At 43.4% G+C, this 20,502-nt stretch overlaps 1 protein-coding gene and 1 pseudogene across 8 annotated transcripts in view; one reads left to right on the forward strand and one right to left on the reverse strand.

Annotated features, from left to right (window-relative positions):
• Positions 1 to 20,502, reverse strand: part of FRMPD4 (FERM and PDZ domain containing 4) — an 849,154-nt gene that overhangs the window by 446,923 nt on the left and 381,729 nt on the right. The gene's annotated exons all lie outside the window — the stretch shown is intronic.
• On the forward strand, positions 9,681 to 10,748 carry LOC309856216 (E3 ubiquitin-protein ligase SIAH1 pseudogene; annotated as a pseudogene). The gene has a single exon. The product of its transcript is annotated as an E3 ubiquitin-protein ligase SIAH1 pseudogene (transcript).

The raw sequence follows: 20,502 nt of genomic DNA on the forward strand, positions 1-20,502 counted from the left end.
CTCTTTGTTATTTTATTTTTTTTATTTGTCAGAGAGAGAGGGGGAGAGAGCGAGCACAGGCAGACAGAATGGCAGGCAGAAGCAGAGGGAGAAGCAGGCTCCCTGCTGAGCAAGGAGCCCGATGTGGGACTCGATCCCAGGACGCTGGGATCATGACCTGAGCTGAAGGCAGCCGCTTAACCAACTGAGCCACCCAGCCGTCCCTCCTTTGTTATTTTTAAACCACTTAAACATCAGAAAAATGTAGAAACTGTGCTTGGCCCTGCTAGACTGAAACGATCAGGTGTGGAGACGTTTCTCTGCCAACCCCACACTCCCGCTATTGCACAGTGGCAGGAGGTAAGAAATGGGTTTTCTTGTGGGAGGTCTCGGAGCCTCTTGGAGTACCGTGACTGATACGTAAGTAATTGCAGAATCTTGACCATCGAGAAAAGAACAGATACCACACAAGCTGTTTCAGAACGGAATAAAGGCTTTCCTTGGAGAAACACACATGTCCCCACCCGGGTCCTTGTGAGAAACTTCAACATCCAGATTTTCCTGAATATAAAGCCTGTTTACGATTTTTAAGCAGGCAGTTGCTTTCTTTGTCTCCTGCTTCTTCTCCTTCCCCTTTTTAACATGTGGCGAGGATAATCTGGAAGGACACCTCCCCCAGGTATTTGTGAGACAAATCCTACCAGCGACCGATTTCGAAATGACAGATACCTAACAACAGAGGTGGTACACCTCTAAACAGAGAAGGTACAAGTGCCTTCTTGGCGATGGTGTCAATTCTGACCTAACGTGATATACAGATGCCACAGAATTCAGTTATAATGACATACAATAAGTCAGTTTCTTTTTTGCAGAGAGAACCACGAAAGAGACCATTTTATGCAATTTGGAAAATCCTGTTCCTAAAAGCATTATTATTCCAACATCGAAAAACTACTCAGAAAAGACACTGAAATTAGGTCCTCTAGCATTCCTCATTTTATAGTCTATAACTGCCTGGCTCATGTTAAAGGGAGTATTTAAGGACAGTAAAAGTGGACAGAAAAGATTAATTAATAAAATTATTTATAGTCAGGCTGAAGGCTATAGACTATGTTATCTGAGAGCACAGTTTTCCTAAGAGGAATTCGTTTTTGGAAATGTGAATGACTTTATTATATTGATTTTTTTAAATACATATACTTTTTCTATTTGAGAGGTAAAGAGATATGAAGGTAACTTTAGGATGATAAAGTACAAATATATCACAGCCGAATAATGATCATACTTTTAAATTATATATTGTGACACATAATAAAGGACAGTTAACCTTTTTTAGAAAACCTTTATCCACAGTTTATAGCAGACTACAGATCACTTTTTTTTCTTTTAAAGCCTAACCATGGGGCACCTGGGTGGCTCAGTCAGTTAAGGGTCTGACCCTTAATCTCAGCTCAGGTTATGATCTCAGGCTTCTGGGATGAAGCCCCACAAGGGCTTTGCATTCAGTCTGGAGTCGGCGCGAGATTCTCCCTCTTCATCTCTGCCCCTCCTCCTGCCCGGCCTCTACCTCTCTCTCAAGAATAAATAAATGAAATCTTTTAAAAATAAAACAGGGACACCTGAGTGGCTCAGTCATCATTAAGCGTCTGCCTTCGGCTCAGGTCATGATCCCAGTGCCCCGGGATCGAGTCCCGCATGGGGCTCCCTGTTCAGTGGGGAGCCTGCTTCTCCCTCTCCCACTCCCCTTGCTTGTGTTCCCTCTCTCGGTCTCTCTCTCTGTCAAATAGATAAAATTTTTAAAAAATAATAAAATAAAAAATTAAATTAAATTAAAAAATAAAATAAAAGGGCTAAACTTGAGGGGGCCTGGCTGGCTCAGTCAATGGAACACAGCAACTCCTGAATCCAAGGTCATGAGTTTGAACCCCACATTGGGCAATAGAGCCTACTTAAAAAATTAAAAGGCGTAACCTTTCCTACTAGGGTTGGAAAGCTTTTTTATTTTTATTTTTTTTAAGGCTACATAGTAAACAGTATTAGTTTGTGGGATACTGTATCTATCCCTGTGGCAGCTGCTGGAATCTGCTGTTACTGTGCAAGAGCAACCACAGGCGGTGTTCTGCAGCGTGCCTGTGGCTATGGGCCAATAAAACTTGATTTACAAAAACAGGCCCCTGCCCCCGCTACAGTCTATCAAGTCCTGTTGCACTGATCCCCAGTGGTAACCTAAAAGACTATATTAAGAAAGTAGTTGTCTTGGGGTGCCTACGTGGCTCAGTCGTTAAGCGACTGCCTCAGGCTCGGGTCCTGGGATCGAGCCCCGCATGGGACTTGCAGCTCCACGGGGAGCTCTCGCTGTGTCTCTCTGTCATATAAATAACTAAAATCCTTAAAACACACACACACACACACACACACTCACACACACACACACACACTCACACACACACGAGGAGAATGGTTTTTCCGTCTCGATTTTAACTTTAAGAGTAAATGATGTCTCGAGTCAACTATCAATTCACAGGAAATACAAAGAACAAAGAAACTTGTTAGGCCCTGCCGTGGAATTGAATCAGCAAACTCCAGAATGAGTAGAAATTCTACAGGACAAATGACCCAGCTTCTTAAAAAAAAACACATCATAAGAAAATAAGAGAGATGGGGAAACCTATAGATTAAAATAAACTTTAGAGGCCTATCAATAACTTATAGCGGTAGACCTTATTTGGACTCTCACTCAAATGAACAAGTTACAAAATAGTTGAAACGATTCTATTTAGAATCAAGCAAGCAAACAAAAACCAAGAGGACTGTTGAGAACTAGATCAGGGTTAAGTAAAAAAACATCAAGGAGAAAGCAGTAGTAGAAAATACGGAAAATTTTCCAGAAATCCTCAAGGTTAGTATCTAAATGTAGCCTCTTTTTTGGAATTTATCAAGTATGAAATTCATAATATAAAAAGTACATAGGGACGCCTGGGTGGCTCAGTTGGTTAAGCAGCTGCCTTCGGCTCAGGTCATGATCCCAGCGTCCTGGGATCGAGTCCCACATCGGGCTCCTTGCCCTCCACAGGGAGCCTGCTTCTCCCTCTGACTCTGCCTTCCACTCTGTCTGCCTATGCTCGCTCTCGCTCACTCTCTCTCTGACAAATAAATAAATAAAATCTTTAAAAAAAAAGTACATAAAATACATTGACACCAAGAAATGAAATAGAATTTAATAGGCAACGTCTTTGTAAACTTCCCTCCCCAAAAATATGGAAGATATTGTTCAAATGTTAAGAACACTCCTAGAACAGAGCAAGACTAATGGCCAAAATCAAATACGGCAAGAAATGATCCTTTTCTGGCAGCCATTTCATTTATGACCAGGATGAATGGAGCATGTCTGAACACACCGCGATCATCTATTTTTTGACACAGGTGCAAAGCACATAGGAAAAACAGAACATAGGTTAGAAAACTTTGATGTATACCCTGGAAAAACGGTGTAAAACCGTAGTTCTTAGAGGTAAAGACAAAATTCTAAAAATATTTTTGTTCTATCAAACACAGTGCATTATTATTAGAAGAAAAATTCTGCCTAAGGAATGTCCACATATATATTCGTTTTAGGAAATAAATTTAAACCCTGTTCTTTTGTGTAGTTAGAGATCTCTCAGCCTCGGCACCATTCACATTTGGGGACAGGTAATTCCTTGTGGATGCTGCCCTGTGCATTGTAGAATACGAGGTAGGATCCCCTGGCCTTTGTTTCCTAGATGCCAGGGGCAATACCCTTGTGCCAACTGTGACAACCCAAAAGGTCTCCAGGAATGGCCAAGTGGGGGCAAAAATCATCCCCAACTGAAATCAAATGATATAGATCAATTCATGTTCTAACATCCAAGAGAAATAAATATCCGTTAACACCGCAATAAGCTAGGAACTCCAGACTTAGAGGAACGCATGGAGTTAGTACCTAAGCCATGACCAGGACAAGGCATTCAGAGTTCAGATTTCTGGTGTATATATCTAAGCTTGCTGTCAAGCATTCTTTCTGATCAGATTGGCACATGTGTAATTTGGGAGTTATTTCAGGCTGCAGCAGTACCAGTCAGTGAGAACCAAAAGCTCCTCAAAAATGTGGATTTCATTTGGTCAAACATTCCATTTATGGAAAAACACATCGGCAAGACAAGGGCAGTGTCTCAAATGTGTTTCATGAAAAAAAAAATCTTCATAAAGTGCCCAAGAAGATGACTGGAAATGCTCCTTTTCCTTTTTTTTCATTTCTTAAAAGCGACTTGCTTGGGTGGCTCAGTTAAATGTCCGACTCAGTTTTGGTTTGGGTCTGATTTTGGCTCAGGTCATGATTTCAGGGTCATGAGATCAAGCCTCGTGTCAGGGCTCCACACTCAGTGGGACGTCCACTTGAGATTCTCTCCCTCTGCCCCTCCCCCTGCACATGCTCACATAGCTCTCTCTCTCTCTCTCTAAAATAAAAATAAATCTTTAAAAAATATAAATTATATATTTTGGTTACGATTCATGTTTTTTTAAGGTTTTATTTTTAATTAGTCTCTACACTTGGTGTGGGGCTCGAACCTACAACCAAGATCAAGAGTCTCATGCTTCCCAGGTACCCTAGGATTCACGATTTAAATTTAAAGCACTTTTCCAATGAAATCATTTCAAATAATACATGAATTATTATATATGATATGTAAATTATATATATATAAAATAATTCCAGTGAAATAATTTTTTTATTGTAATTTTTTATAGAAAACTATAGAAGATATATCTGTGGAGGGTTTCATTTGGTGTCTAATTTTCAGATGCAAAAATTACTTTTGAATGAACTCTCCTTTCATTTCTACTGATTTGTTTTTAAATTTCGCTCTATCACTTTCATAGTAGGATTAGAAAAGTACACATACATGAGTTCTGGGGACATGGCTGTGTGTTGTATCATTCTTCACGCTTGAACCACATTTGAAAATATCCTTACTGAGTTATTTAAATAAAGTAATTTTTTAAAAATATGCACACATCTACTCTTAGTGCCATAGTTTTTCTTCTTGTTTGTCTATTTCTGATAAAAAGCCATGGGCCTTCTATGCCTGTACTCTGACTTTCAAATATACGTGTTCAGTAATAGCTCTACAAAAATACAATACTGGGTAAAAAGTACAATACTGGATATAATATACTACACTGAAACCTAAACACTGTCCTTTAATTTATACTTACTCTCATAATTACTGATGGTTTAGTCTTCTAAAGCAGCTTAATAGTACTAATTACCTCATTAGTTATGCATGCCAAAAATTTTTCCCTTTTCTCTGGTACAGAAAAAGCATGAATTTTATCTTTAAAAAAAAAATGTCTTAGAGGGCGAGAGTCAGAATCTGTTTAGAAGCCCAGAGTGAGAAGTCTCTCCAGGATACGTGGGTAGGGGATTAGCTGGTTGGGATTTGGAGAGACTAACAACGGACCATGGAAGGATGGTCAACCCCCGAAGCAACGGTCAATGATGTAAGTGTGGAGAATGTCACATGAGAAATGAAATTAAATCCAGAGATCCAATTACATGCAGAGTATGTGGATGCAGCATTATGTACTTTGAAGGACTATAAAACTGGTGGGGTTTGATGCTTGATGAAACACAGAATTCAGAGGATTATCTTTGCTTATATTTGGATTTGCTGTTAATGTTGTATAGTTGTTTTTTTTTTTTTTAGATTTTACTTTTTTAATATTTTATTTATTTATTAGACAGAGAGAGAGAGAGAGAGCCAGAGCAGGAGGAGTAGAGGGAGAGGGAGAAGCAGACTCCCCGCTGAGCAGGGCCTCGATCCCAGGACCCTGGGATCATGACCTGAGCCAAGGGCAGTCACTTAACCCACTGAGCCACCCCGGCACCCAATATTGTATAGCTTTTTTTTTTTCTTTTTAAGATTTTATTTATTTATTGTAGAGAACGGAGAGGGGCAGAGGGAGACAGAGAACCTCAGGTAGACTCCACGATGAGCGTGGAGCCTGATGCAGGGCTTGCTGTCCCAAGCCCGAGATCATGACCCGGGTGGAAATGAAGAGTCACACACTTAACGGACTGAGCCACCCAGCCGCCCCTGTTGCACAGCTTCTGATTTGTGTGCTCATCTTTATGGTCACAAGTACACACCCATGATTTCATTTTAAAATCCATATTGTATTAGCATCAACTAATAGTTTATATAAAGGAAACCTTATTGCTCAATTAAAAATTTTTCTTTAAATAAAAGAAAAAGTTTAGTTATCTGATTGTCAATCAAAAACCAGATCACCTAAAATCTTCAGTAACCGTGGCCCCTATTTTGGTGGAAGGCCTCTCTTCCCACGGCAAAGTCATGGGGAAAGTCAGCTGCTATTAACCACAATTAAATTTAGTCTGTAAAAGGAGAGAACATTTCATCCTGTCTTTTCTCCTTGCTTTACCCTAATTTGTCCTTCAAGTCAGAACATATTATTTCATTCTCAAAGCCATTACCATCCTTATCTTCCCCAAAGGGATGTGTAGCACCGAGCACATTTGGGCTCTCCATGGTCACCGTTGGATGAGCTCTCCGAATTGGACGCTCTGATGCTACGCCCTCTGCCCAGCTTCCAGTAGAGGGAGGACAGTGTTTGCAGGTGGAATGGCAATACAGGGATGTCCAAAGAACCCACTCGAACCCATCCTTTGTGTTATTCAGCCTACTGTTCAGCACAGAGCGCACAAATGAAGAAGGAATGACTGAATCACAAGCAAATAATCAAAATCAGATAACACCAGGGCAAGCCATTCTGCAGATGGCATTTCAAACAAGAAGAGTGATGAATTCCCAAGAGTTTGATTAAAGCTAAAGGGAGAGGGTAGTTCTATTCTCCGTTTCTAGCTCTTCCCCAAGCAGGGTCCAATCCATCAGCAAGGTGTTAGCATGTTTTGTGGTTCTGTTTTGTTTTTTCTTTCCAACGTTGTAATTGCTACTCCATTGCTTGGTTTGGTTTTCTAACACCCAATCCCACTGCTCCTAAGTGTTATATATATATAATTGCATTTTAAATGAAAGGGAATTTATTTTAATTTTGTTTTGGATATTTCTTAACACCCCTGGAGGTGGCTGGCAACATGCCAGGATGCTGAAAATCAGAGTCGCCAGAAAGTGCAGTTGGAGGAAAACCAAGAATGTTGCCAAGTAGAATCATCTTTCGGTGGTATTTACGCACCTCTCTGCTCAAGCCAGAGCAAACGCTCAACAACCTGCTACACAAACTTGTCTCGAACACTGGGTCATTTCTCACCTTCAGAACTGACTTTGGCTCATTTTGTAATTAATCTGTACTTCAAAGGTCCTAACGTAAGTTTTATATTGTAAACTGCCGACACAGTGATCTAGCTTTCACATGGGGCTCACACTCTGTCTCTTTACAAGCACAAACACACCCTCACATTCAGCCCTAATGCTAAAAGGAGTCCTCTGCCTAGCTTGGCTGACCACCCGGCCGAACAATCCACTCTTGCTCATACTGCTTCTTTTGCTGAACCCCACGGGGCCATTCACAAACGTAAATAAGAGAAGCGCATATGTGCAGGAGCCAGCTAGGAAATAAATTAGCCAAGTATTTCATCTCCTAGTGGATTACGCAGAAGGAAAAAAAAATCAGAAGATAGCCCCTTGGATGAGGTCATTTAATGCCAAATATTTGAACAGTTACTACATGCAAGAACTGTGTAAGCTATGTGGCAATGCAAAATGGAATACAGCACAAATCCTGCCTTCACGAAGTTTCCCTGCCTTGTCTACATGGTCACAGCTGTCACTCTCCATTTCCAAATCTACCCCTGGTCCTGGTCCTACTCTACTTAGCTCCAGCCACTGACTGCCTTCCCTAGAAGTTTTAGTAAAGCCACACTGTTTATAGGTGCAAGGCAACTGCACACACTTGAACCTGGACTTTCCATTCAGTAACTTCACTGTCCACTCCGACTCATCACAGTGGTCTCTCTATCTGAGTCCTGAACTATAGTAGCAATAAATAATGATTTTTAAGAAAATGAAAGAAAATAATCCCATGGTGGGACCTGATTAGGGCTATGGTTATAAAAATGACCAAATCAGAATTCCAGGAAGTTTCAAACACAGCTCTCCAAGTATGTAGGGTTGCCAGATAAAATATAGAATACCCAGTTAAATTTGAATCTCAGATAAACAATGAATGGATTTTAGTATAAGTATATCCCAAATAATGCAGGAGACATACTCTTACTAAAAAGAGAAGCTGTTCACTGTTTACCTGAAATTCAAATTTAACTGAGCATCTTTTGTATTTTTATTTCTTAAATCTGACGTTACAAATATACCCTTTTGAGAATCATTTGCGTTGAGACATCTCCCTTTTGAGTTAAAAATAGTCCTTAGGATGTTCATACCCTCCTATCAATTATTTTATTTTTAAAAGTTTTATTTAAGTAATCTCTACCCCCAACGTGGGATCAAACTCACCCCAAGGTTAAGAGGGGCATGTCCGGGGCGCCTGGGTGGCTCAGTGGGTTAAGCCTCTGCACTGGGCTGGGGTCATGGTCCCGGAGTCCTGTGACGGAGACCCGCATCAGGCTCTCTGCTGAGCAGGGAGCTCAGCAGAATAAATAAAATCTTAAAAAAAGAATTTTTACAAAGAGGGGCATGCCCTTCAGACTGAGCCAGCCAGGTGCCCCTCCTCCTATCAATTATTTTAAACAGTCCTTACCGTGCATTAATGTCCTCAGAAAACTGGCTTTGTGCTTGCCAGGCTGGCTCAGGCTGTGGAGCATGCTACTCTCGATCTTGGGGTTTTGAGTTCAAGCCCAATGTTGGGTGTAGAGATTACCTAAATAACTAGATATTTTTTAAAAAATGAAAATTGGATTTGTGAACAGGAACGAGAGATAGCCTAGGAGAATTTAGAGCTTGAAGCATTGGTATCCTTACCACCGGGTAGGAAGGCTACATAGAATTTAGGATCACAAAACACATTCAGGGCCCCGCCCCCTTCGGGCTGCTGGCGCTTAGAGACCTACCTTCTCAAGGCTGCTGCTGTAGGGTGTGGTATTTCTCGGGGCCGCCCGCGAAGCGGGCTCCAGAACGCGCGAGGAGCGCGCTCTCGAGCATAGGGGGCAGCCATTGCGGTGCGCACTCCCGAGTCTGAAGTGACCCTTGAAAGGCGCGCTCTTGAGCTGCCAACGCGACCGTTGAACGGCGCGTTCTCGAGCTTCCAAGGCGACGGTTGAACGGCGCGTTCTCGAGCTTCCAAGGCGACGGTTGAACGGCGCGTTCTCGAGCTTCCAAGGCGACGGTTGAACGGCGCGTTCTCGAGCTTCCAAGGCGACCGTTGAACGGCGCGTTCTCGAGCTTCCAAGGCGACGGTTGAACGGCGCGTTCTCGAGCTTCCAAGGCGACCGTTGAAAGGCGCGTTCTCGAGCTTCCAAGGCGACGGTTGAACGGCGCGTTCTCGAGCTTTTAAGGCGACCGTTGAAAGGCGCGCTCTCGAGCGTCTGAGGCGACCGTTGAAAGGCGCGCTCTAGAGCGTCCCAGGCGACCGTTAAAAGGCGTGCCCTCGAGCGTCCCAGGCGACCTTCGAGAGGCACGCTTTCGAGCGGCGGCGGCCCGGCGTGTCCCGTCGGTGTCGGCGTTCGTTCCAGGGCCGGGGCCGGGGCCGGCACCGGGAAGAGGCGGCGGCGACAGCGCGGCGCGTGTGAGCTTCGAGCCGGGGTGTGAGGCGCAGCGTCGGCCTCCAGAAATGAAGCGCCAGTGCCCGGCGGCCTTACCTCCCGGAGCGGCGACGTGTCACCCGCCCCAGAGGTTGCCCTCCCTGGCCGGCACGACCGTGCCCAACAGCGACTTGGCGAGCCTTTTCGAGTGTCCGGTGTGCTTCGACTATGTGCTGCCCCCCATTCTTCAGTGTCACAGCGGCCACCTCGTGTGCGGCACCTGCCGCCCGAAGCTCAGCTGCTGCCCGACGTGCCGCGGGCCGCTGGCGTCCATTCGCAACCTGGCCATGGAGAAGGTGGCCAACTCCGTGCTGTTCCCGTGCAAGTACGCGGCCACCGGCTGCGAGCTCGCCCTGCGGCACACCGAGAAGGCCGAGCACGAAGAGATGTGCGAGTTCCGCCCGTACGTGTGCCCGTGCCCCGGCGCGCTCTGCAAATGGCAGGGCTCGCTGGAGGCCGTGATGCCGCACCTGATGCACCAGCACGAGTCCATCACCACGCTGCAGGGCGAAGACATCGTGTTCCTGGCGACCGACATTAACCTCCCGGGCGCCGTGGACTGGGTGATGACGCAGTCCTGCTTCGGCGTCCACTTCATGCTCGTCCTGGAGAAACAGGAGAAGTACAACGGGCACCAGTTCTTCGCCATCGTCCAGCTGATCGGAACGCACAAGCAGGCCGAGAACTTCGCCTACCGTCTGGAGCTGAACGGCCACCGGCGCCGGCTGACCTGGGAGGCGACCCCGCGCTCCATTCACGAGGGAATCGCCACCGCCATCAGGAACAGTGACTGCCTCGTCTTCGACACCCGCATGGCGCAGCTCTTTGCAGAAAACGGCAACCTGGGCATCAACGTAACGATCTCCATGTGTTAAAGCGGAAGGCCCGCGGCTTTCCCGCCGCGGCCGAAAACCCTCGTGCTCAAGTTCACGGAGAACAAGGCACCCACGTTAGCCCATCAGCCTGAAATTTTGAGAGGTCTAGACACACGAGGTAAATAAAAGGAAAGGCTGTTCGATACAGGAAACAGCTGCATGTAGTTACACGAATATATTTAAAAATAAGTCAACAGTAAATTATATAAAGTATATAATTAAATATTATATATTGCACACACACACACACACACACCCAGCATGGGCATCTCTTGTATTAAGAAAGGGAGCATTGTTAAAAAAAAATTATGAATTTGTGTTGCAGATTGAGTGTACTGTTCAAAAATACATACTGGGTTTTTGTTCTGTGTGTGTGCCCCAGAGCTAGTGTGTATGGGGAGTGGGGGGAGGGTATTTTTTTCCTTTAACCAATAAGCCATGTTGAGTGCTCTCGAACCACTGTTTTTTTTTTTTTTTCCCTTTGTGGGTCAACATACAGTGCTGCTATGTGTGTATATTTTGTGGGTGTATGTATTTGCTAATTCTTATTAATTCCAGTTTTTCATTAAATTTGATTTTCTTTCCTGTAATTCAGGTTTTTCCTCGCCTTTTTTGGGTGCCTTTTTAAAGTTAGTGCCTTTCTGATATGCATAGTTGTTTATGATAAACCTTAAAAAATAAGTATTTTACATTCAACTCTTTTGAGAAAGGAAAGTTCCAGAAAGGAAAGGTAACAGCAGAATTATCAGAAGCTATTTAAAGCAGCTATACGATGGTCTCTATTTGTCTGTTTCTCTCTCTTTTTCTCCAGTTGACTCATACCTTTGAATTTATTATTTGGAAGGTTAAGTAATACTGATTTTTTTTTAAATACCAGAAAAAATGTGTCCCCCCCCAATTATCTTGGACAAATCATATGTTTAAAATTTGTTCTTGGGGTGCCTGGGTGGCTCAGTAGGTTAAGCATTCAGCTCCAGTTGCGATCCCAGCATCCTGGGATTGAGTCATGCATCGAGATCCAGCCCTGCATTGGGATCCAGTCCTGCGTCGGGATCCAGTCCTGCGGCGGGATCCAGTCCTGCGTCGGGATCCAGTCCTGCGGCGGGATCCAGCCCTGCATCGGGATCCAGTCCTCCATCGTGATCCAGCCGTGTATCGGGCTCCTTGCCCAGCGGGGAGCCTGCTTCTCCCTCTGCCTGCTGCTCCCCCCAACCAAAATAAATAAAATCTTTAAAAAAATAAAATAAAATTTGTTCTTGTATTTATTGGTTTTGCAGAAGAAGGCATCGTCTTACACAGTATTTATAATCAAAAGCAAATCATGTTTTAAAAAGGCAGTTTGAAAAAAAAAGGTTTTATTCTTTTATAATTCTCGTTAAAAGACTACCTGGCAAATTTAAAAAACACACATTCAGAAAGTAAAAGTGGGCCACTGAAAGTAAAAGAAATAGGAGAAACTGGGAAACAATGGAGCATTTTGGTGAGGTTCCTGGTAGTGGCTCGGGTCCAGTTGAATATTATTTCTGAGTTTACATGGATTCCCTGCAACATGTGAAACTGCATTTTTTCCTAAAAGAAACCTAGACTTAACTTCACACAGTATTTGAATGGCTGGTGCCCTCACTTACACTTCCTACTATACCATTAGCTCCATTAAGGCAAGAAATCTTTTATTCTGGTGTCCCAGGGCCCAGCTCATCCCCATTTCTATGGTGGGTGAGCATAAATATTTACTCCCTCTTGTGGTTGATTGAGTTGATATATCTGGATTTAATTCAAAGGCTACACAGCTCAACATAGTCTAGTTCACAGATCATTCCAACATTGTTCCCTCCCTGCCCCAATCCCACTGAACAGTGGTGTTTGCCAATCTAATCTCCCTATGTTCCCATGGGTGCCAAATAAAGTATCAGTAAAGAGAGAGAAGCAGAAAAAAAAAAAGGCAGATCTACTCCCATGTGACCTTCTTCAATGGGTTTTCCTCTCGTTAATCTATCTGTTTTGACTTATGAGTGACCATAGAGCCCTGTTGGCTTGGGACAACTCTGGTTTATGTCTGTTGTCCCAGGGTAATTATTAAGGGCCCCCCTTTGACTCTCAGAAGTGCCCTGGACCGGAGGGTCACCCCACTCCGGACACTCAAGAACTCATGGTAAGTAGGAAGGTACTATAGAAATAACAAATAGAGCACACAAATGTTTGTCCTCAGAATGGCCAAGACAAAGACATTCACGCCGTTTAATGTGCTCTACTCAAGAACTAGAAACCAGAATTAACAGACTCATAAGGTGGGCAGTGCTGGGGTTTTTAATCTCATCTGTTGACTCTTGATGCTGGTGAAAAGCCTAGCTGCACAGAAGAATCACTTGGGCTCCAGGAGCTTTCAGAGCGCACAGAATGACATTCCTCGCCCTACACGAGGAGGTTCTTACCTAGCAAATCTGGGTAGGGCTAAGGAATCTATATTTTTTTAAAGCTCACCCGAATGAGTCTTCCAGATACTGAGGCTCATAAATATTAAGTAAGTTTCTACGGCAGCCTCAAGATTGAAACAGAAACCTCCCTATCTCCCTGACTTGAATGCATGATAAAACAGAAAAGGGAAATATGTTACCAGGGGAAAAAACTTATCCACATCACAATTTTAGCTACTGTGACATTAATCACAATATCCCATGTGATTATGTGATAGCTCTTGCCGGAATCCCTCCTACCAATTCCACCAGCTTGGTCTTATCTCACTTCCTGTTTAAGAGATAACTTCAAAAGGAGCAGCTGTCAAGCATAAAATTTGAGAGATGATTTATGCAAACAAGAGATAAAAAACTAATTTATCTTCCACTAAACATAATGAAAAACACCCCATAAATCCACCAATTGATCCAGCTTTCTAAACACGAAAACCAAGGCTACTCTCCAAGTCTTAACTACATCCTTAATATTTTACCTGGCAACAAAGACAACATATGAAAAACCCCACAGATCCAAGAAAAAAGGCGGTCTTATCCAATGGTGACCAACCTTGTGTCCCACACAGGCAAGGAAGTCACAAATGACTGTCAAACAAGTTTTAATATTCCATAAACCTGTTGTAAAAATGGGAGTGTACCCCAATAAGGCAGCTCAAGCTCTGTGAAAGGCCAAACATGTTTTCTTTCACCAGAAGCCTATCAACTCAATTTGTTAACGGTGGCTTCTTCAAAGTTCAGATGAACTTCTCGTGTCACTATCAGAAATTCTACAGCATGTCTGATGGACCAGAGATGCTCACTAGCAAGGATTACAATGCAGTGCAAGGACAGGAAGAGTTTAAGTTTGCAAATGACCTTAGTTAGATACAAGCAACAAGTGTTAACAACGGGCATTGCTGAAAAGCTCGTAAATAACCTGAATGTTTCCTTTATTATTTATCACTACTTCAACTGTGACAGCGCTATCATGTTACTATAAAGCAGTCTCTGGGATGTGCTCTCCCAAACATTGGTGCCATGAGATTTTAGGTTAGTTTTTGTTTGTTTGTTTGTTTAATTTTATTTATTTATTTGACACAGAGAGAGCACAAGCAGGCGGAGTAGCAGGCAGAGGGAGAGGGAGAAGCAGGCTCCCTGCTGAGTAAGGAGCCTGACACGGGGCTTGATCCCAAGACCCCGGGACAATGACCTGAGCTGCAGGCAGTTGCTTAACCAACTGAGCCACCCAGGCACCCCAGTGCCATGAGATTTTTGTGCATGTTATGCAAAAAGAGGATTCTGTTATCAGGTGAATTTAGCAAAAATTGGTTTAAATGAAGTTCAAGAGCATCCTTAAAGGCAGGATAACCAAGAGTCTTTAATATGTTTTTGTGAAGTATAAATCCCCAAGAGGTAAGGGTATAATATTCAGCATTTTCACAATGTATTTGGCCAAAGGTTTTCTTCTGTCGTGTAAATGGAGGAATATCCTGGGGTACCTCAAAATATATTTGGGGAGCACTGAAACAGACAATTGATAGTTACACATCATTGATAAAATCTGAACCAGAAACAAATCAGAAAACCAGTGGACCCGGGTAAATCAATCTGACTGTGTCACTTCCTCATTACTGTTCATTTTTTTCTTATCAAATTAACATTTCTACACACGAATCGACACACCATAGTAATTAATCTTTTAAATTGGAAGTAGTAGAAGCCCTTCTCCATCTAACCTGTGTTCTGCTGAATCTCACTTCCCCAAACTGTTGGGGAGCCTACAGTTCCTTATAAAGCTGCTTCCCTTGCTTCTAGACCCCTCAACAAGCGTCGAAAGGCTCTTGAGTAATTCCTGTTTGTCCTTAAGAATTTCTACCACGTACTCCTCCCTTGGCTGCACATCCGTGTAGAGATCCCTCCTCAGGGCCTTCCAAGGCCATGAAGGAGCTGCTTCCCATGGGGTTCCACTGACGCCACCATCAAGTACCACCACCTCCAGAATCACCAAGGGACAAGAGCCACCAAACCCCGATAACACAGTCCTTGAGATGCCACGTGTGCTTTGGAGTCATTAATGTGCGTAGCTACGCTCTCCCTTTCTGTCGCACTTGGTCACATAGGACATCAAGGCAACGTTCCTTTGCACCCTTCCCTATCTTCCAATATAAACACAGCTTTCAGATTTTACTATCAGAAAGCAACTTCTCATGGACTGCTCCCCTATCTACACCTCCTTCCAGTGGAGGCCCTGACTGCCTTCTGTCTCGGACTAATTTTTCAAAGATGTCTGTACACGGAACAGACTTAGAAGATCTAGGGCTTCCCTCCTTCCCTCCAAGCAAAGGGCAGGAACGCTTGCCACGTAGGAAGGTAGAGACTGCTCCTGCCTTCGGAGCGAACGATACACATGATTACTGCCCCCTCGGAGAGACTGGGACTCTCTAAGCGCAGGGCTCCTTTCCTGCAGTGGAAACCACCACACGCCCTGCATCCACCTGCTCCTCTTTGTGTTGCCGCATGGGCACTGGCACTCAGAACAGACACAAAAGCTGATACTCTGCCTGCTGCGAGCAGTAAGCTGGCTATGGTCTCCGACAAGGGTGTTGTGTCTTCCTTCTGTCAGCATCCACGAAGCTGCAGCAGGCTATCTTAGCCTGCAAGTAAGGAAAGAAGATTTCTGACCCCCATCAGACACAATGGGGGATGGGCGTGGGGGGTGGCTACGTGGCTGGCTCAGTAGAAGAGCATGTGACCCTTGATCTCAAGGTCTTGAGTTTGAGCCCCATGCTGGGTGTAGCAATTACTAAAAAATATAAACTTAAAAAAAAAAAAAAAAAGCTCCCATCTTAAAAATCTCCAACCCCTCACAGATCTTGACACTTATATTTAGGAAACTTTTGTCTGGAATTAAGATCTAAAAGCAGATTTGGGGGACACCTGGGTGGCTCAGTTGGTTGAGCATCGGACTCTTCGTTTCGGCTTGGGTCGCAGGATGGAGCCCTGTGTGGGGCTCCACGGTCAGTGCGGAGATGCGGGGGGGTCTGCTTCTCTCCGTCTCCCTGTGCCCCTTCCTCAGATGATGCTTTCTCTCTCTCTCTCATATAAATAAATCTTTAAGAAAAATAAATGCAGAGGCACCTGGGTGGCTGAGTGGATTAAATTCTCTGCCTTCAGCTCAGGTCGTGGTCCCAGAGTCCTGGGATCGAGCCCCGCATCGGGCTCCCTGCTCTGCGGGAAGCCTGCTTCTCCCTCTCTTTCTCTCTCTCTACCCGCTTCTCTGCCTACTTGTGATCTCTGTCTGTCAAATAAATAAACAGAATCTTAAAAAAAAAAAGAAAAGAAATCCATATTTTAGAACTAAACTAGAGAAAAATCCAACAGTAACATATACTTGAAACTTGGCTGAGTTCTTGTGCCAGATACTGATCTTTTCATTTAACGCTGACAACAGCCCTAGGAGGCAGTCACTACAATTCCCTCCCGGGCTGGCTGATGCCATCAGTAATGCAACGGGGCCACCACCCTACGTGCCCTGGGCCCAGGGACAGTACACCACTTTGGGCCAGCCAGGTTTCTTCTTCATTTGCCATTCCTCTTGCTTGTGAGATGCTACAGGTTGCTACAACACTTACTCTGAGCAAGAGCGAGGTTCTTCCTTGTCCAAGTGTCTTCAAGTAACACTACTCCAGAGAATTCCAGCCCCTGAAAGGTTGCTAGCTCTGTATGAACGAAGCCCGGCTGTCATAGCCTGGCTTCTCATTCGTGACAAAGCTACATCTGCGATACTTCTGTTGTTCCATTTGCAGTTAGGCAGAAGGGCAAGAAAGACTTTCCGTTCGGTCCTGAATTACATCAGAATTTTAGAGCACACAGAGCCCTTAGAGAAAGTCACTGCTGATTAAATATTAGCTTCACTGTTACGTAAAGCGCCATCGGGATAGCCATCTATCCTTCCTTAGTTTTGGTTAAACAATTTTGGGCCAATTTAAAGATGAACAGTGAAACAGTTCTGCCCTCATCTTATTTGCCATAATCGCTCCTTCTATTTTCTATTCCCTTGGGTACATTAGTGCTCACTTATACACACAACCTTGCTGTTAATAAAAAAGATTTATGTACCAAGTAAGATTTTATTCCTTCCATCAAATGTTTACTTAAGGAGGCTTTATTGCATAAAATACTATCCTTACTCAGTGCACAAACAGATTTCTCTTTCTAAACCCATTTCCTTTCTTTCCATACTTCAATCTTAATCTGTTGTGGGGATTTTATTTAGCTCTAGAATTCTGACTTAGCATATTGTTTGTTTCATATATAGGATCTTCAAGAAAAGAGAAGTTATTACTGTTACTGTTAAAAACTTGCAAACTGGAACAGCGGCTTCCTCAAGATGCACAGAAAAGACGGTTTAGTCAAAGACTATCTTTGGTACAGCAGGGCCCCTACAGATGGGAAATGGACATTTCCTAACTGGTCCACATTTAGAAAACAAAGAGGTAATATATATTACAATGAATTTCAAACCTTAGGTCCTTTATGCTAGTAATACTACTCATAGATATTCATCCTAGGAAAGTAATTCCAAATAAGAACAATAAAAACCATCTCAACAGAGCACACAGAAAGGCTGAACTTGAGAATACAAAATCAGAGCCAAACTCAATCACCAAAGCATCCTCCACTTACCAACAGAGACTTTTGGATAAAGATCAGAAGGAAACGCAAGAAAGGAAATTACACTGCTGTCAGGATGGTGAAGAAACAGGATACACAGATGACCCTTACGCAACACAGGTTTGAACTGCGTGGGTCTACTTATATATGGATTTTTTTTTTTCGTAAATATAGTACTGTAAATGTATTTTTTCTACCATGTGATTTTAATAGCATTTTCTTCTCTCTAGCTTAAGAATACAGTATATAATACATATCACATACAAAATAATGTTAATTGGCTGTTTATGTTATTGGTAAGTCTTCTGGCCAACAGCAGGCTACTAAATTTTGGGGCAAGTCCACTATGGTAGACAAGGGCACCTGATGGCTCCGTCGGAGGAGCAGGGGACTCTTGATCTCAGGGTTGTGAGTTCTAGTCCATACAAAGACTCTGATGCCCATGTACATAGTTACTTTACTTGTAATAGGTGATCCCTGAAAACAATTCCACTGTCAAATACCCGGCAAATCAACAAAATATAATACATCCCTACAACAGAATACTACTAAGCATTAAGAAGGAAAACACTTATATGTGAAACAACATAGCTGACCACCAAGTAATTAATGAGTAAGCTTAAGGGTTGCGAAAGATTAGAAAGACAACTACCAACTTCAAATGTCAAAGAGCTATGGTTAAGAAAGAAAGCCAAGCAGAGACATTTATCTTGTGATCTAAAGACACAACTAGTACACATCTGGACAGTCTTCAGGATCCCAGAACCCATCAGGATCAATTAATATTGTCTATGGTATTCGGGATAGGTTTAACAAACGAGTTGTCCCCAGAAGTTCACGTTATTTTACCTTCTCTAAATTGCCAGCCGTCCACAACTCCACCTAACAGTATTTGAGTAATCATTAACTTAAATATATATCTATTGGGGAATGAATGTAATTTCTAAAGAAAACTAAATAAAAGATAAAGAAAAAAGAAGAGTTAAGTTAGAAGGTATGTAAGCTTTTGGGGCACCTGGCTGGCTCAGTCATGTGACTGAGAGTGTGACTCTCGATCCTGGGTACAGAGATTACTTAAAATCTTTTTGAAAGAAGGAAAGCAAGCAAGCTTTTATTTAATCTGCCACACCTGTAGATAAGCATAGAAAGTATCATTATTTGGACCATGAGATTATATTCTAGGTTATAAACAACTATAATAGAGAAAATATTACGCTAACCACACCAATTCCCTTCCTGGAAACAAAGAACACATTTCCCAGTACCCTTTACAGTTAGGATGAGGTCCACATGTCATCCTTCTAACCAATGGAATGTGGTAGAAAGAGATTTAAGCTACTTCTAAACCTGGAGCGCCTGGGTGACTCAGTCGGTTGGGCCCCTGCCCTCAGCCGGGGTTATGACCCTGGGTTCCTGGGATCAAGCCGCACTGCCAACTCCCTCCCGGCTCAGTGTGAGACTGCTTCTCCCTATCCTTCTGCTGCTCCTCCTGCTTGTGCACTCTCATGCTCTCTCTTTCCCTGTCAAATAAATAAATGGAATCTTAAAAAAAAAAAAAAGAAAGAAAGAAAAAGAAAAAGAAAACAAAACAAAAACAAAAACAAAAGGCCCTGGGGTGGGTATTAAGGAGGGCGCGCATTGCATGGAGCACTGGGTGTGCTGCACAAACCATGAATCTTGGAACACTGAAAGAATAAAATAAAGTTAAACACACACACACACACACAAATGCTAGTTCCAAACCTGAACTCAGAAAAACCCTATATGTTAGGGTGCCTGGCTGGCTCAGTCAGTGGAGACTCTTGATCTTGGGGTTGTGGGTTGAGCCCCACAGTGGGTATAGAGGTTACTTAAAAAAAAAAAAATCTTTAAAAACATATATCCCATGTGCCAGCTACACTTGCTGGGGATGGGGTGGATAAACGTCTGGAAAAGGAAACAAAATGTGTGCTTTAAGCTCTGTTTCTCAGTGGGCTGGTTAAAAAGTTGTGCTCAGTTGTAACAACCCATTCAGCAGCACACTCGTGATGGTGCTTCTCTCTCTGTGTCTGTTACAGTTCGGTAACAAATTCACGGAACATGATTTTACATCCCTCATCCTCTTCCATGGCCACTTGGGGCACCACCTGTTTTTGATGACCAAGTCACAGGACAGCTGCAGTCTCAGGAGAATGCCAGTAATGGGGTTGGTCCCTTCCTGCAGCACAGGACTAATATCATCTACCTGGGTGGCAGTTCACCTCCACAGAGGGCACAGTACCTCTGTGAATACTAGAATACTAGTTCTGGTGGTCTTCAAGATGCAACCACAGAGCTTTATGACAGTGGGTTTCAAACAATGGTGCATGGACCGTTGCATCGGAAGCATCCGGGATGTTTGATTAAAATCCAGATATTCCACAGCAGAATTTCTAAGAAGGATCAATGGGAAACTGATTTTTTTTTATACTGAGCTCCCCCAGGTGATTATTATGCATACAAAAACTTGAGAACTATTATTATAGTGTGATGACAAAAGTCACAATAGCTGACAAATACTAAACTATTGTTTTAATACCCTTAAGTAAGGGTATTAAAAATACAAAGGCTTACCCTTTTGTCTCAGTGGATTAAGGCACGGGAGTCAGCTCCTCCTCGTTATAGAATCCTAGATAAAAGCCCTTGATTGAGCACAAAAGAGCTAGATGCTGAGTGCGGCCCTACTCGAATTCTCCGCCTGAGCCAGGTGAATTCATCCACATTGTGGCCGCCGCTGCAGTTTCTCCATCTG

Source organism: Mustela nivalis, assembly GCF_964662115.1.
Source record: "Mustela nivalis genome assembly, chromosome: X".
Taxonomy (NCBI): Eukaryota; Metazoa; Chordata; class Mammalia; order Carnivora; family Mustelidae; genus Mustela; species Mustela nivalis.